Source organism: Herpailurus yagouaroundi, unplaced genomic scaffold, assembly GCF_014898765.1.
Source record: "Herpailurus yagouaroundi ecotype Mexico unplaced genomic scaffold, PumYag 28, whole genome shotgun sequence".
NCBI classification, from domain to species: domain Eukaryota; kingdom Metazoa; phylum Chordata; class Mammalia; order Carnivora; family Felidae; genus Herpailurus; species Herpailurus yagouaroundi.
Genome location: NW_024412376.1, coordinates 166,147,227 through 166,162,158, shown reverse-complemented (window position 1 = coordinate 166,162,158; position 14,932 = coordinate 166,147,227). Strand labels below are relative to the sequence as shown.

At 64.8% G+C, this 14,932-nt stretch overlaps 2 long non-coding RNA genes across 3 annotated transcripts; one reads left to right on the top strand and one right to left on the bottom strand.

Moving 5' to 3' along the window:
* Positions 1-5,115: 5,115 nt before the first annotated feature.
* Positions 5,116-14,838, bottom strand: LOC121038942 (uncharacterized). Its single transcript, XR_005794579.1, has 4 exons — positions 13,968-14,838; positions 7,890-8,085; positions 6,144-6,282; positions 5,116-5,730 (listed from the first exon to the last, which is right to left on the bottom strand). It is a non-coding gene; the product is annotated as an uncharacterized LOC121038942 (long non-coding RNA).
* On the top strand, positions 5,712-9,603 carry LOC121038946 (uncharacterized). Of its 2 annotated transcripts, none has more exons than XR_005794581.1 (5): positions 5,712-5,827; positions 6,370-6,642; positions 7,347-7,413; positions 8,393-8,529; positions 8,988-9,603. It is a non-coding gene; the product is annotated as an uncharacterized LOC121038946 (long non-coding RNA). The 2 variants fall into 2 exon arrangements; XR_005794580.1 differs by having other exon boundaries at positions 8,973-9,603.
* Positions 14,839-14,932: the final 94 nt, after the last annotated feature.

Sequence of the window (14,932 nt, the reverse complement as noted above, 5' to 3'; positions counted from 1 at the left end):
GTGGCCTCGCCCTGCAGCTGACCACAGCCTCCCCTGGGTCAGTGCAGGCACGGGGTGGGGGGGTAAGTGGCCCTGCAGCCGCCCTGTGGGGTCAGGATCATTGTTGCTGCCACTCTCTAGATGGGGAAACTGAGGTTTGAGTTGCTCGGCAAAACAGCGTTGAGCAGAATGGGAGGAGGTGTGCCTGATCTGGGGTCCACTACCGAGGTCAGGCCAGCTGGCACGTACCTCATAATCCCAGGGACAGCTGGTACGGGGGAGACAAACCCACTGAGGCCAGGTTCTGCCCAAAGACTCGGCAAATTCACATTCAAAGGAGAGCAAGCTTGAGCCTTCCCGTGCTGTCCCGGGGCAGCCGCGCAGGCGGTGACTGGGGAAGGGGAGGGGTGTGGAGCCATAGCTCACCCCTGCCGCTGGCCACAGCCCTGGGAACCAGCTCCCGGGCTAGCACAGGACCCCCACACCTCAGCCGGCCTGCGCAGGCCCTGGGGAGAGGTGCCAGGGACGCCTGGGCCGGGGCGGGGCAGGGGGGGGGTGTGGCTGGCTCTCCCATTCGCTCTGGGTCAGCAAATGGATGGGGGCGGGATTGGGGGGTGGGGGAACTCGGGGCTGGGCAGGCTAAGCCGGTTAAATTAAGACAGCGTCAGGAGTGGGGAGCCCAGGAAACCCTTCCGCCTCTGGGCTCCCAGCCCTGTCTGGGCCCCTCGTGAGCCCCTTCACCTGGACGTCCTGCCCTGGACAGTGGGGACGGCGACAGCACCCGTATGAGGACAGCTCTGCTGTGGTGCCTCACTGCTGGGCCTGTGTGGAGCCCTCAGCTGGGGGCTCGGCTGGGATTTGCTCCTCGGCTGCTCCCTCACTCTTTGGCGGAGAGGTGACCTAGGGAAGGCCCTGTCTTCTTGGCCTCCGTGCCTCCCTTTCCCCCAGGGGTTGGCTCTCAGTGTTCAGTTGAAGGCAGATGAGACCACTGGTCCTGGAAACTATCGGCAGGATGGTCTCAGGGTCCCCCGGGGCGAATCCCGACTCTGCCACCGTCCGTGGGGGCCCTGGGTGAGTGCCACCACCTCTCAGGACCTCCGCTGCCTTCGGCAGAGCCTGGACAAACCCGGGCCAGGCGCCAGGACTAGTATCAGAAGGGTAGCGGTCCTGCCCACTTTTCCCTTTTCACTTCCTGTCCTTGGACTTTTCTGCCTCGTGCTCCCCTCATCCCTTCCGCCCACACAAGGAGGGGGAGGGAGGGAGGGAGAAGGGGAGGGAGAGGAAGGGAGGGAGGGGAGGGAGGGAGGAAGTTTGGGGGAGAGCCCCCACGTGTGCACTAGACCCCAGAGGTTTCAGCAGGGGTCCCAGAGGTGTTGACCCCTGGGCCCCGCAGGGCAGGGTCTCTCCCTGCGTCAGGACCCAGTGTAGCCAAGTCCATTGGGCCGCCCGCTGGCAGCAGTGGCCGGGACCGTGTCTGAGAAGCATCCCTGAGAGGCAAGGCAGAGGCAGCGGAAGTTCTAGAAATTCCAGGAAAGGCAGCCTTTCCTGGGGGTGGGGCCGAGCAGGCCCAGGGCGGGCGTGGGGCTGAGGAACTGGGGGCCGCCGGACCCTGAGGGGCGTTTCTGATTTATGTCCAGAATATATGTTGTCCACCTGCTTACACCTGCTCTGGGGCTGTCTCTGGCGACGGTGCCCCTCGGCAAAGCCCTGGGAGGAAGCAGCCCCCGCCCCCGCCCCCGCCCCCGCCCCGGGCGCACTCCACTCCTGGCTCAGGGACAGGCCACTCCCCGCGTCACGGGGAGTCTGGGGCCACGAGCTTTGCCCACTCAGCTCTGCCTCCCCTGAGGGGAGTCCTCCCTCAGCTCCTCCCTGGGGCTGTCCCCCCCCACCCCCCCACCGTGGGGCTGCCCCGCGGCGCGGCAGGGCGCCTGGGACTGGAACTGCAGGAGGACTCCCCGCGGCTGCAGGGGAGTACTCTGCCCGCAGCCCCGCACTCACAGCCGGCCAGCCCTCCCTTTGCCCTCTGCAGAGGTCGGTGGCTTGGACCATTTTGCATCAGCTCCGCCCCCCCCCCCCCCAGGAGAAGGCTCAGAAGGAGTGCTGCTGGGTGCAGGCCCCCTGCGCCCCCAACCGCCTCCGCCCCCGCCCCCCAGGCCGCGCAGCTCATTTCCTCCTGGCGCCTGGTCCCCCCACCCCCGCCCCCATGCAGAGCGGTGCCAGGTGCACACGGTGCTGGGGAAGCTCGGCCATCTGGGGTCCCTCGCACTCTCCCGTTGGTGTGGGGGGAGGCGTGGTCTCCGCCCTCCAGGAAGTGGCTTTTCAGCTCCGTGGAGGACATAGATGTCTCTCAGTCTCCTCGCGGCCTTGGGGTGGGGGTGGGTCCCCAGTGAGCTGCAGGGAGCAGGGGGGCCGCTGGTGCCACTTAGGTGCCACAGGAGGGGAGGGCGCGGCCGCCGTCTCAGCCCCTTGGGGGCGTCCAGGGCCCCTCCCGTGCTCCTTGCTGCCACTTGCACGGCTTGGCTGGGTCAGCCCCATTAGCAGGTGCATCATCCCCCTGAAAAAACTGAGGCTCAAGGGGGCTGTGGGCCCCGAGCTTGGGCGTGGAGTACCCTGAGGCCGGAGAACGGCTGCTTGTGGCATCCTGGTCCGCCGCGAAGGACAGCCCCCGGGACCGCGCAGGGCAAGGGCCGAGCTGCTTTCAGAGACCCTGCGCTGGCCTTGCAGGGCGGCGGGGCTGAGACCCTGGCAGCTCAGCACAGCCCTGGGGACACCCACCTCGGGGTGTCTCTGCAGGCCTTAAATGAAGGTCTGTCCTTACAGACTTCCCAGAGGAGCTCCTCCCCTCGGTGGAAGCGGGGAGGGCGCGCCTGGGGTCTGATCACGGCCCCTGTCTGGGAATTACATTAAAAAATATTTTTTTTAACATTTATTTATTTTTGAGAGACAGAGAGAGAGCATGAGCGGGAGAGGGACAGAGAGGGAGACACAGAATCCGAAGCGGGCTCCAGGCTCCAAGCTGTCAGCACAGAGCCCGATGTGGGGCTTGAACCCACGAACCGTGGAGGGCTCCTGCCCTCCACCTTGTTTCCGGTTTTAGGAAGAGGAAATGAAAGTGAGATTCCCACTGAAACGTGTGCCAGACAGGCCAGGCTGGGCACTCTCCCCCCACCCCCCACCGCCGCTGGCCTCCTCCGCTAACAACCGTGGGCTCAGAAACAGCCAACAAAACATGGGCTCCCCTGGATGCCAAGGCTGCTGCTGGCCTTGAACTTGGGCCCCCCCGTGGCGGCGATCTCGTCCTTGATGGATTCTGGGTCTCGGGGGACGCTGTTCTTCCGTGGCTACGTGCTGGGTCACAAAGCTTGGGTGAGAAGGACGCTGGGGCCTCGGGACCCCTCCCGCACCGTATTTTTCGCAGGGATGGTGTGAGGATGCAGGGCGGTCCTAAGGGAGGAAGCGCCCGTTCGCACACCTCGGCCGAGAAGGGTGTTCCTTCGCGCCAGTTCCCGAAGTGTCCTCAAGGTGGTGCTGTTGGGACAGGACCCGCTCCTCCAGCCCCTGCGTGGCTTCTGCTTTTTAAGCTTTCAGAATAAATTAGCCTTAGGTGCCTACCTCCTCTGCGCTGCAGGATTCCAGCAAAATCTGGTTTATTTAGAGATTCGGGTCCAAGAAGCTATTTTGTTTTAGCACGTCCTCCCCTGGCCCCCGGAATGTAATGTAAGGCGATTTGGACCCTCGCTGTTTCTGGACGCATTTATTCGGGAGTTACTTTCAGGCCGGCTCCGCAGACCACTGTCGCTGTGCCACGAGCCGCTGGGGGCACTGTGGGCTGAGGACCAGGCCCCACCTTGCACGCGGCGGCCGCTGGTTTCCGCCTGCAGCGGGGACGCGGTACAACCTGTTCCGCCTCCCACCTCGTGACCCCCGCCAGACTGGTCCTTTTGGGGTGCCCCACAGCAGCCGGAAGCTTCACCCGTCAGGAAGAATGGTAAGCACGGGGGCTGCGGGCACTGGGTGAGGTTAGAGACCCGCCAGGAGGCCGGACCACACCCCTGGGGGCCGGCGGAGGGGTGAGGGCGCAGGGGACGGCTCGGCGGGGCGCGGCGCGTCGGGCTTGCTGTCAGCCGGAGGGGCGCGCACGTGGACAGAGGCTTCTAACGGAGGGGCGCAGGCAGGACTGGACCCCGCCCCACCCCCTCAGGCTTGAAGCATTCAGGAAAGCTGCCATCACCCGACACTCCTCGACGGCACGGGTTTGGGGTGTTGTGTGAAGTCAGGTGAGCGGCACGTCCGACCTGATGGGAGCGGGAGCCCAGCAATCCAGCGCGCCCTCCCCGCCACCAAGGGGTTCCCCTCCCTGCCCACCCCTGCGTGTCCAATCCGCACGGCTGTCCCCAGGCAGACTCTGGCCAGCCTCGCGGGGGCTCAGCCCAAGGAGGGAGCCCCGGGGAGAAGCCAGCAGCAGGAGCCACGTGCACGGGGGAGACGGGATCCCAACCACGCGGCCATAGCGTGACTTGTCTGACGCCCTGGAAACGGGGTCTTGTCGACGAAGGGAGCGGATCTCTGGGCCCACGGCTCCTCTCCAGACACACACACTCCCCTGGACGGCCAGCCTGGCCAGCCTGCCTCAGCCCCAAGTGTGTGCACCGGCCTGGATCTCTCCTCTTCCTCCGAGCGAGCGGGCTCTCACAGACCGTTGCTCACACAAGCTGGGACCCGGCTTCCGAGGCCCAATATTTCTGTTCATCCTCACGAGTGTGAGTAAAGGGGACGGCAGGAGCAGGGAAAGAGGTGGTGAGCGATCTTGTGTGGTAGTGAGTTCCCTGTTAGGAGAGGTGTGCGAGCAGCAGGTGGATGACCCCTGTTAGGAAGATTCTACAGTGAGCCGTTGTTCGGGACCCTCCCTCTGAATTAATTTTCCAGGATGATGTCCAGGCGTGGCTTAAAGCCCGCTTTCTGGCTTGCCTCACCCAGGCCCAGAGAGCAAACGACCCGGGTGTACCCGGTGAGTGTGGAGGGACCCCGGCCCAAGCTGCTGCACTGGGGGCTGGTGAGGACATAGGTGGTGTCGTGGGGTGAATAACGTCCCCCAGAGACGGCAGTCCTAATCCCAGAAAACACACACGTGACCTCGGGTGCGAAAAGGGTCTTTGTAGCTGCGATCAGTTGAGGACGTGGAGATTATCCAGGATTACCCACATGGGCCTTAAATGCAATTACACGTATGCTAATAAACGGGAGACAGAGATCACACACGCACATGCACACACACACACACACACACAGGGAAGACAGAGGCAGAGGTGGGGCAGGGCGGCCACAAGCCCATCACTGCCTAGAGCCCCAGAGGAGCACGACCGTGTGGACACCTGATTTTGGCCCAGCAACGCCGACTTCCGGCCCCCTGGACTCTGAGACAATCCATTTCTGTTGTTTTAAGCGGCCCAGTTTGTGATTTAGTAGCGTGGCCAGGGCCGGGCGCCCCCACAGGAATGCTGGTGGGGGGGGGGGCTCGCAGCCCCACGGAGCCCGGGCGGGGCCAGGGAGGAAACCCGAGCCTCCTCTCCTTCAAAATCTTTGTCACACTTGAGGTGTCAAACTCCTGCCAAGGGCGGAGCGGATGTTCCGAGCAGGCCCTGCAGCGAGACGCAGCACGGTGGGGGAGCATCTCGGATGAGGAGCTGGCGTCGGTAGGGTCTCCCGGGGCCGAGCCTCCAGTCCCCTCCGAACCGTCTGGAGCAGCCTAGGCTGGAGGGCAGATGATGACAGAAGGACTGGGAAGTGATTCCACTCTCAATTCGCCCCTCCGTCGGGCAAGAAGGCTCACTGGACCGGGGTGAGCGGGGTGCTGACTGCCTCTCCCCGGGCGGGGGGGGGGGCTCGGAGCCTTGGGCCAGGGGCTAGGAGGCTGGGGGGCAGTGGTGCCTGCTGATGACAATGTCACTGATCGGGGTTCGAGGGGGCGAGCGTGGGGTGGGTGGTCCGGGCTCAGAGGGGGCAGGAGGAGGGAGGAGAAGGTATAATCTCATCAGCGCACAGCAGCTGTGTGCGCTGGCTGGACTCCAAATGCAGTGCTCCCTTTCCGGGTCTAGGCTGCCCGTCCACCCACAAGGGGGCCCGGTGGGGGGTGACGGAGGCGAGGGGCAGGGACAGCCCCTCACCTTAGGTGCCGCTGTATGCTCATTTGTCTGGCAAAAAAAGAAAGAAAGAAAAAGGAGGTATGCGCGGCCTGTCGGCAGGGGTGCGGAGGAGAGGCGCCCCGTTCACGGGGCTGGTGCAGGTGTGAGGCGCGGCAGCCGGCTGGAAAAGCAGGGTGGAAAAGCGTATCAGTGGCACACGCACGTGCTACTGGGCCCCTGAGTCCTGCTGCGGGGTTTTGTCCCATAGAAACAGAGGGAGCCACACCGAAGGGGACAGGGACACGCTCCCGCGGGAGAGGACGCAAACCCAGCGTTCCGTGAAGCTGGACACTAGGTCAACGCCGTGGAAAGGAAGACGGGGGAGAGTGTGGCCCACCCGCCACGGGATGGGCGCAGCCGCCACGCGGGTGACAGCCAAGCCGCGCACGAAGTCACGCCCCGGACGGAGCCCGCGTGGAGCAGCGACTCCGAAACCCTAAGGCATCTGCCGCTGCCGCCACGCACGTCTGTGTCTCCGCGGGTCTGTGTGGGGTTGAGTGGGTCCGGGGGGGAGGGGGGAGGTGCCCCCGAGGTGGGCGGCGTGGGTTTGCAGGGGCACAAGGTGTGGGGGGCGGACACCGAGGGCGACCACGGCAGAACGCACGTGAGCCCAAGGCCGCGCAAGGGCGCAAGGGGCACAGACAGGGCGTCCACCTGTGCGTGCAAGGGACAGATGTGTGGGTGCGGGGGTGGGGGGGCGTGCTGTGAGGGTGGCCGTGTGGAGGCGTGTGCAGATGCGTGAAGGTGTATGGGGAGAGGTGTGCGTGTGGGTGCGGGTAGGCACTTGTCTGTGAGTGTGGGGGGCGGACGGGGGTGAGAGTGTGTGTGCATGCGTGTTATACGTGTTTGTAGATTACGTGAACGTGTACGAGTAGGTGCGTGGGTATGAGGGTGTGTGTGTGCGTGTGTGTGCGTGTGTGAGGCTGTGGATGTGTGATGGGAGCAGATTGTGTAGGTGTGTGGGGGGGGCGTGGGTGTGTGTGTGCGTGTGTGAGGGGTGGGGGCAAGTGTGCGGGGCGTGGCTGGAAGAGAGCGGGGGACGTGGGGGGTGGCCATGCGCCCGAAGGGGAGCAGGAGAGGCCGGGGGGGGGGCCGCCGAGCCCTAGGGGCGGGTCTCGGGGTGGCGGGTGTCCAGATGGCCCGCATTATCTCCTTTACATCATCGCGGACTTTTCACATTTCCAGATCCTCCGTGCCGGGCATGTATTATTTATACGATACGAAAGTTCTTCTGCGGTGGAAAGAGATTGGGGTGAGGGCCCCGGAGGGCCGGGGGAGCGGGGCAGGCGCCTCGCCTGGGCCGGGGGGGCCCTCGGGGACGCCCTCATCCGTGTGGCCCAGGGACCGGCCTCGGGGGACTCCCTCAGCCCCTGCTTCCCTGGGTCGGGGGCTCGGTGCCCAGACAGTCCTGACCTCGCCGGCCCCCTCCGCCCCCCCTGGGGTCCCCCGACCTCTCCCCCACACCGTCCCCCCCCATTCCACCGCGGGGTGGCCCCGGCAGGATGACCCTCACCACTCTTCCCCCCCCAGGGGATCACTTTGGGGACGTCTTTCTCCATTTCTTTGTTTAAATTCAGTAATGCTCGCACCTGGCACAAAACCCAAATTGCGCCAAGGTACAAGCAGTATGACAGCCGACACCGTCCCACCCTCGTCTCCGGGAGGGAGCGTCACCCAAGCCCCCCCCCCCCCCGCGTCCCTTCCCACAAACACCAAGGCTGTACTCACGCGGGGGCTGCTGGAACTCGGGGCCACACGCTGGGGGCGCTCAGGACGGCAGAGAGCGACTGTCCCTCAGCTCTGGAGTCCAGAAGTCCGAGATGGGGGTGTCCGGGGGCCGCGCTCCCTGGAAGGCTCCCGGTGGGGTGTGGGCCAAGTCCTCCCTGTGCCGCCCCCATGCGTCTGCCTCTTCAGCGTGCTCTTTCTAGAAGGACACCAGGATCAGAGGCTGGGCAACTCCAGTGTAACGTCATCTTAATTACGCCTGCCCCCAAATCTCAGGACTCTGTCCCCAGCTCGGGTCACATTCTGAGGCACTGGGGGTTAAGGCTTCAACACAGGAATTTCGGGGGGACGCGATTTAGCCCCTCACAGAAGCGGGCGCAGGGGAGTATAAGCGAACATACCTTATGTGGGTGTGTGTGTGTATATGGACCTCATGGTATGTGCCCCCCCCCCAATTTCTCACCTTCTGTGCTCTGGCTTGCTTCCTTCCCCCCCCATTCCCGCAGGTGGGGGTCCGCTATCGAGAGCACCCCCTTCTATCCCAGGCTGCAGGAGGAGGCAGCGTGGCGAGGAATCACCGTACTATTTACATACCCAGCTCCCCGCGTGGGCTCTCGGTGGTTCTCCATCGTGGCCTGTGGCAGTGAGTTACCTCCGGGTGGTCCACGGCCCTGCCCACGGTCTTTCTGGGGGAGGGGGGGGTTGTGAGCGTCGTGAGGTCACACGTATGTAGCCCCAGACGGGGGCCTGCCCACAGCTGGGGCTCCGGGAAGTGCTCGCTGAACCCGCTGGGCTGGGCGTGGGACCCACTACTGTGTGTGGGGAGGGTGAGGGGTGGGGCCCTGCGGCAGGGACACCGAGCAGTGTAGGGGGACGTTCCTGGGAAGAGGCTCCAGCTGGCACCCTGCACGGGGGTGGGCCACAAATGCGGCCTGCTGGGCCATCCGTTCCAGGACCAAAAGGGGCGAGCCCGCCAGACCGTGGGGTTCCCACGCTGGCGCTGGCCGGCTGAGGTTTCCAGAAACTCCCACCCCCCCAGCGCCTGGGAAGAGGTTCCCCACACTGTGGTCCCCGCCCTTATTCCAGACTCATTTCTCCAAGTCACTTCCGATCAAGGTCACGGGCAGCCCAAGCTGTCTGAGGGTCCCCAGTGGCTGGGAGGTAACTCTGAGCACAAGTCTGCTCCATTGAGGAAACCAAGCCCCGCTTCCCCCGGACGGTCCCCTTCATACTGGACCCAGACGTGCCTGCACCCCTGAGCCTCAGAGACCACAGCGTCGCAGGTCTTTATTGAGGCAGGAACCGGCAGCATCCGGCCAGGTGCAACTATGCAACACGTCATCACGCTCCAGAACAGTCCTGACATGTCCATCCAAGGAGTGTTTTCTGGAGCAGCAGTTTTGGAGACATTGTGTCCGTCCCCAGGGAGCCCGGTTATGCGCATTTCCCGAGGGAGAAAGTGCTGCTCGCTGGGTCCCAGCGGAGGGCGCTCTGCAGGGCTGGGACCCAAATTCTCACATGGCCCTGAAATGCGCTGAGAAAAAAAAAAAAAAAAAACAACCTGACGGGTGGATGGAGGACCGTAGACGGGCAGATGTGGAAAAGCAAACGTGCTAACGGGAAGAATCTAGATGTAGGCATTTGGGTGTTCTCTGGCCAATTCTTTCAACTTTCGCACGTTTGAAAGTTTTCAGAATAAAACGTTGGGGAGAAAACATACCGCCCCGTGAGTGAGAGTTATCAGCAAGGTCCAGGGTTGGGGGCGTCTGCTCTGGGGCGGGGGGAGGCGTGGGAATCAGGTGGGCGCTCACCCCAAGAGAGGACAGGACGGGACGGGACGCGGCCACCAAGCCTGGGGTAGGGGTGAGCAGAGGGGGCCGGCCCGGCTCTGGACCCGCAAAGGCCCTGACTGACCGTTGGAGATGGAGGTGCCTCTTCGCACGGCTCCCCATTCCCAGGGGGGCTCTGTCAGGGCCGCTGACCCCCGCCAAGGGGACAGGGGTTGGCACATCTTTTCATCTGGCCCCTCTCACGTGAGCTGTCAGTGGGAAGGGCTGGGCCCCTTCCGGGCGCTTCCGTGGGGAGGGGGTGTCTTCAGGACTGGCTGGGCAGCGCCGGTTGGCGGGGTGATGCTCGCACCCCCCTGCTCCGCGGGCTACGGTGCCCAGGATGCCATCTTGCTCCTCCCACCCCTGCTCTCCCCTCCCCCCACTCCCTCCTCCCCCCCCCCCTCCTTCTCCCTCTCCCACCCCAGGGACGGGAACTCTGGGAACCATCCCCTTGACGCCTTAGGAAAATTAGCTTCCTCTTTCGAGTGCTTAAAACGGGGGACTTTCGCAAGGAGGGATGTGGCTCGAGCCTCAAACGCAGCCCGAATCATTTTCAGACATTTGGTCTTTTTGAGAGCAAACATTTGGATCACGCACCAAAGACCTGCCTGCGCCATGATCTCCCCCCCCAACCCCTCGTGGTGGACTCCGTTATCCTGGCTTCCCAGCAGGGGTGTTGGGGGCAGGGTCGGGCCCATGGCCACGGAGGGGGGCTCAGCAGCTGAGCTCAGTGCCTGACTGCGCACCCGGACAGCTGCGAGGACACTTCGCGCTGGCTGCGATGTGGGGAGCAGACCATCTGACAGGCCGGTAAGGAGGCACTGGGGCTCTGCCCGCGGCCCCGCTCGGGCCCCCGCACCCGCTGACGGACCCTGGAGACGGGGCCCCTCGGCACGACCGCTGCCCTCACTTGGACCCTCCCTTGGGCTTGGCCATCTCTCACCCACTCTGCCATCACTTCCAGCCTACTCCTATGGCTCTGCTTTAGCCCTGACACCTCCCTGGTTATACAACCTTCAGTGGCTCCCTATTGCTCTGCAAACTAAGAACCCTATGCTCTAGCTCTCCGCACACAGGCCCTCTCAACTGTAACCCATCCCCGCTCTCTCCTCCCCGGCAGCAGGTCCCCCTTCACACCCCTGCCCCTGGTGTGCAGCGACCTCATGCTAGGAATAACCAGAGAACTGCTACCTAAAACAACCTGGCTCCCCCCCCCACACACACACACACAAGTACAAGCAAATGCTGGTGAGGGCAGGGACACGGGGAGGGCTACTCCGAACAGTCTTTCTGAGGTGCTGAGTGATGGTGCATCTGTCCAGACCCTTACCGGGGAGCGCCATCCGGGGCCACGCACCCCTACACCACTCTCAGAAAGACAGGCAGGTCTGCCCCTCCCCGTGATACACACCGATGGCGGGAGGGCTGGCTCTCCACCCGTCTCCTTCTCCCTCCCCTGCACCTCCTCCCTCCTCCTTCCCCCTCCCCCTCACTCTCCCCTCCCACACCCCTCTCCCTCCCCCTCAGCCCCTCCACGTTGGGTCTGGGAACCCAAGTGGCGTGGAAGCCAGGTCTCGCGGAGGAGACCCAGCCTCAGCCCCAGATAAATGAGCCACCGGGCTTCAGATGCGTCTGTTTAAGTCTTCGAGTGTTCCCGCCAAGGCCCCAACATCATGCACAGGAGTCAAGGCATCCCAAGCCCCGGACCCCACGTGGTTGTTGTATACCCCTAAGTTTCGGGGGAGTGTGTGATGCAGCCATAGTAACCAGGACAAGGCGGCACGGCAGCTGGGTCAGTACCCAGTGATTTACAAATCCGTGCCACGCGGATCGGCACCGATCTCAAAGTTCTACTTTCAGGGGGGGAAATAAGGGACAGGGGAGATACATACACAAGAGCACGGGGTGGGGGTGCGGCGGGCACGAGGGTGAGCTAAGGCCAAAGGGATAGGGGTGAGTGAGGACGGAAGCACAAGTAAGACGAACTGTAATTCAAAAGTGGACATTTCCGGGGCGCCCGGGGGGCTCAGTCGCTTAAGCATCCGACTTGGGCTCAGGTGGTGACCTCGCAGTTTGTGGGTTCGAGCCCCTGCGTCAGGCTCCGTGCTGACAGCGCCGAGCCTGAGCCTGGAGCCTGCTTGGGATTCTGTGTCTCTGCCCCTTCCCCACTCACGTTCTTCTCTCCCTCTCTCAAAAGCACGTAAACGTTAAAAAAATTTTAAGTGGACATTCCCTGAAATTATTCCAACCCCCCCCCCCGAAATAGCTTATTAAGACCAAACAAAGCAGGTGGACACCGGCTGCAGGTTGCTGACTCCCGATGGGACCTTCCGGGATTATTCCCACGACCGCATCTCTGCCTTGCAGGGCACCGTTGACGACCGGCTCTGAGCTAGGCACTTGGGACACAGGTGCCAGGGCACAGCCCCTGCTCACTGTCCAGCTGAGAAGGCCACCCGGCGTCCTCTAGGACGGTTTGCTGGGATCCCACCGTGGTCCCACTGCACAGGGGGGAGAGAGAGAGAGAGACCCAGAGGGGGGAAGGAAGGACAGGAATGGCCAGAGAAGAAATAAGCGGGGGCGGCTGCGGGGTGCCTCACAGACACGGAGACACGGGCTCGCTCCACCTTTGTGCCCCAGGAGTCTCTCTGCCCAGAGCCTGCCCACAGGGGATGGCAAGCGTGAGCTCTGGCCCTCTGAGCACCAGAACTTGGGCTCAGGGCCCTAGGCGGTGGCGGCAGTCTCCAGACAGCGCCCCCAGGGACGAGTGCCGGAGACCGTCCGGGCCAGAGAAGGGCCAGCCCCTCAGAGCTGCCCGCGGGTCTGAACGCACACAGCCTCGGTGGTGGCGATCCCCGGTTCCCGCCTCTGCAGACGGTCCTGTCTCAGAACTGGCCTCTCCTCCCACCTCGACGCAGGGCTGCCCTCCGCTCCGGCTCTGGGACCGGCCCTGTGCACAGCGGCGGGAGGCCTGGGCAAGCGCTACGCGGCGGGCGACCTCTCGCCTCCCTGGCCGACCCCGCGGCCCAGCGGCGACCATCTGCGGCTCTGCACTGCCCGCCTCGCGCGCTGGGGCTCCGCCGTCGCCGTTGTCGTGACCGTCTCGGGGACCCAGCGCCGGGCGCCCCAGCCGCTGCCCCATGCCCGCGTCAGGGAAGCGCCCTCTGCAACCCCCACAAGGCCCGTGTGGGAGACACAAGAAGGCCCACGCTGCTCTGCTCGCCTTCAGCCCGTCCCGACCTGGCGGTGCGGCAGAGGCAGGGGGGCGACCCTGGCAAGAGAGCACTGAGGCTTGGGTCCCCCGCCTGGGCGCACCCAGCCCTCCGTCCTCCCAACAGCCTGTCACCGCGGGGTGCTGACTCCCAGAGGTTCATAAGAAACAGGATGTGAGGCGAGGCGCCCCCCGCCCCTGCCCCGGGCCACACAACTGGAGAGCAGAGAGAACTGAACCCAGACTCCGGAGGAAGCCCCCACGCTTGGAAATCATGGCAGTGAGGGCACCGGCCTCTCAGGCTTGAGGTTCGAGAAGTGTGCTGAAAGAGGGCCCAGGACAGCTCCCCTTAAGTGGGTGGTTACGTCCCCACAGCCATTGTCTTCTTATCTGGGCACCTCTCGGGCCTCAGTTTCCCCGACTCTCAGAAATGCCCTCTGATTAGACCCTGTGGTCAGCTCCCACCCACCCGGCTGGCACTTCTCTTCCCAAAGGACTGGGGTTGCCAGCTCTCCCCTTGGCTCAGCCCCTTCCGGCTCGACCTCTTGGAGTCTCCCTGACCCCAGGAGCCCCCAGAGTGTAATACTTGGAGACCCCAGCTCTCTCCACTCTTGCACAGCGTCCTCATCTACAAAAAGAGGGGGGGGGAGAGCCCTCATCTCCTTGTCTGCCTCCAGGCTGGGGAGAGCCCCTGTCACCGCCAGGCTTTGCCCCTTCTGGGGCCCGATGTGAAGGCCAGAGAAGATGGGCCCGGCGTCTGGTTCCTGAGGCTGCAGAAACCCCCTAATCCCCCAGAGGCCCTTCCCATCAGCCGCGGGGAGAAAACCCGGGTCTGGTGAGACGGGCCAGGGCAAGCCGGCTCCCGCAGGCACTCCAGAAAAGGCACACGGGTGCGCAGCGTTTCACCTCCGCGGCTGCAGGCCGGCAGAATCCCGCGGGCTACGCCCCGTCCGGGCCGGCTCCGCGGCCTTGCCACGCCGCTCCCCCGTCCGACCCCAGGCCCGTAGAACGCCGGAATTCAGGCCTGGCAGAGCCACTTACCACACGGTGTGGTCTCTCCTCGCCTCGCCTCTGTTTTCCCCTCTGGAAAATGGGGTTGATGCTCCCGGCCGCCGTGGCTGATCTGAAACTCGGAGCGCCGGGGCCCGGCCTGCAGCCGTCCCGGGAGAACGCGGGCAGCACGCGGTTGGACAGGGGCCACCCCGGCTGGCCCTGGGAGGCAGGGTGTAGCTCTCTCTCCGAGAAAACCCGCGTCCGGTGAAGCCGGCTCCACCCGCGCGACCGCGCTGCGACCCGGTGGCTGGGCCGTCACCTGCTCCCGGGCGGAGCTGACACAGCCCCGAGGTGGCGGCGTGGGCCGGGACGCATTTCTGTCGCCGCGCTCCCCGCTGCAGGAACCGGAGGAGACTCCCCACGGGTTCAGAGTCTAGAAACGGAGGCTCAGTGAGGGATGGGGCCTGCCCCCCCCCCAAGACCTGAGCGGCCAGGGGCACTGGCTCTCGCCCCCACCCCCTTCCTAAGGCCCGAGCCTCCCGGGCAGCGGGACGGCGGGGACCCGCTCTCCGGGAGCGGGACCTCGGGCGCGCAGCGGGCGGGGCCACAGGAGTGGGGGTGGGGGCGAACACCTCCTTACGCTCTGAGGCTGAGCCCCGGAACGAGAGGGTTCCATGCACCCCTCCCCCCGCCCCGGGGCACTGAAAACACTTTATTACGCGTGGGCACCGAAACCGGCCGCAGCCTCGCAGCCCTGAAGCCGGCTGTGGCCCGGCCTCTGGCGGTGCTTGGAAGTCGCGGGGTCTTCACGCCCCGCTCGCACGCGCACCTCCCCACGCGCGCACACCCGCACATACCACACTCGCGAGCGCGCGCACACTCACTCACGCCCGGCGCAGCGCTCGCCCCGCCGCGAGGCAATTACGCCCGTGGCCGGGCGCTGATTGGCCAGCACGGCTCTCTCCGGGGCCCCGCGGCCAATGGGCTGCCGCCCGGCCGAGGCCACGCCCCCT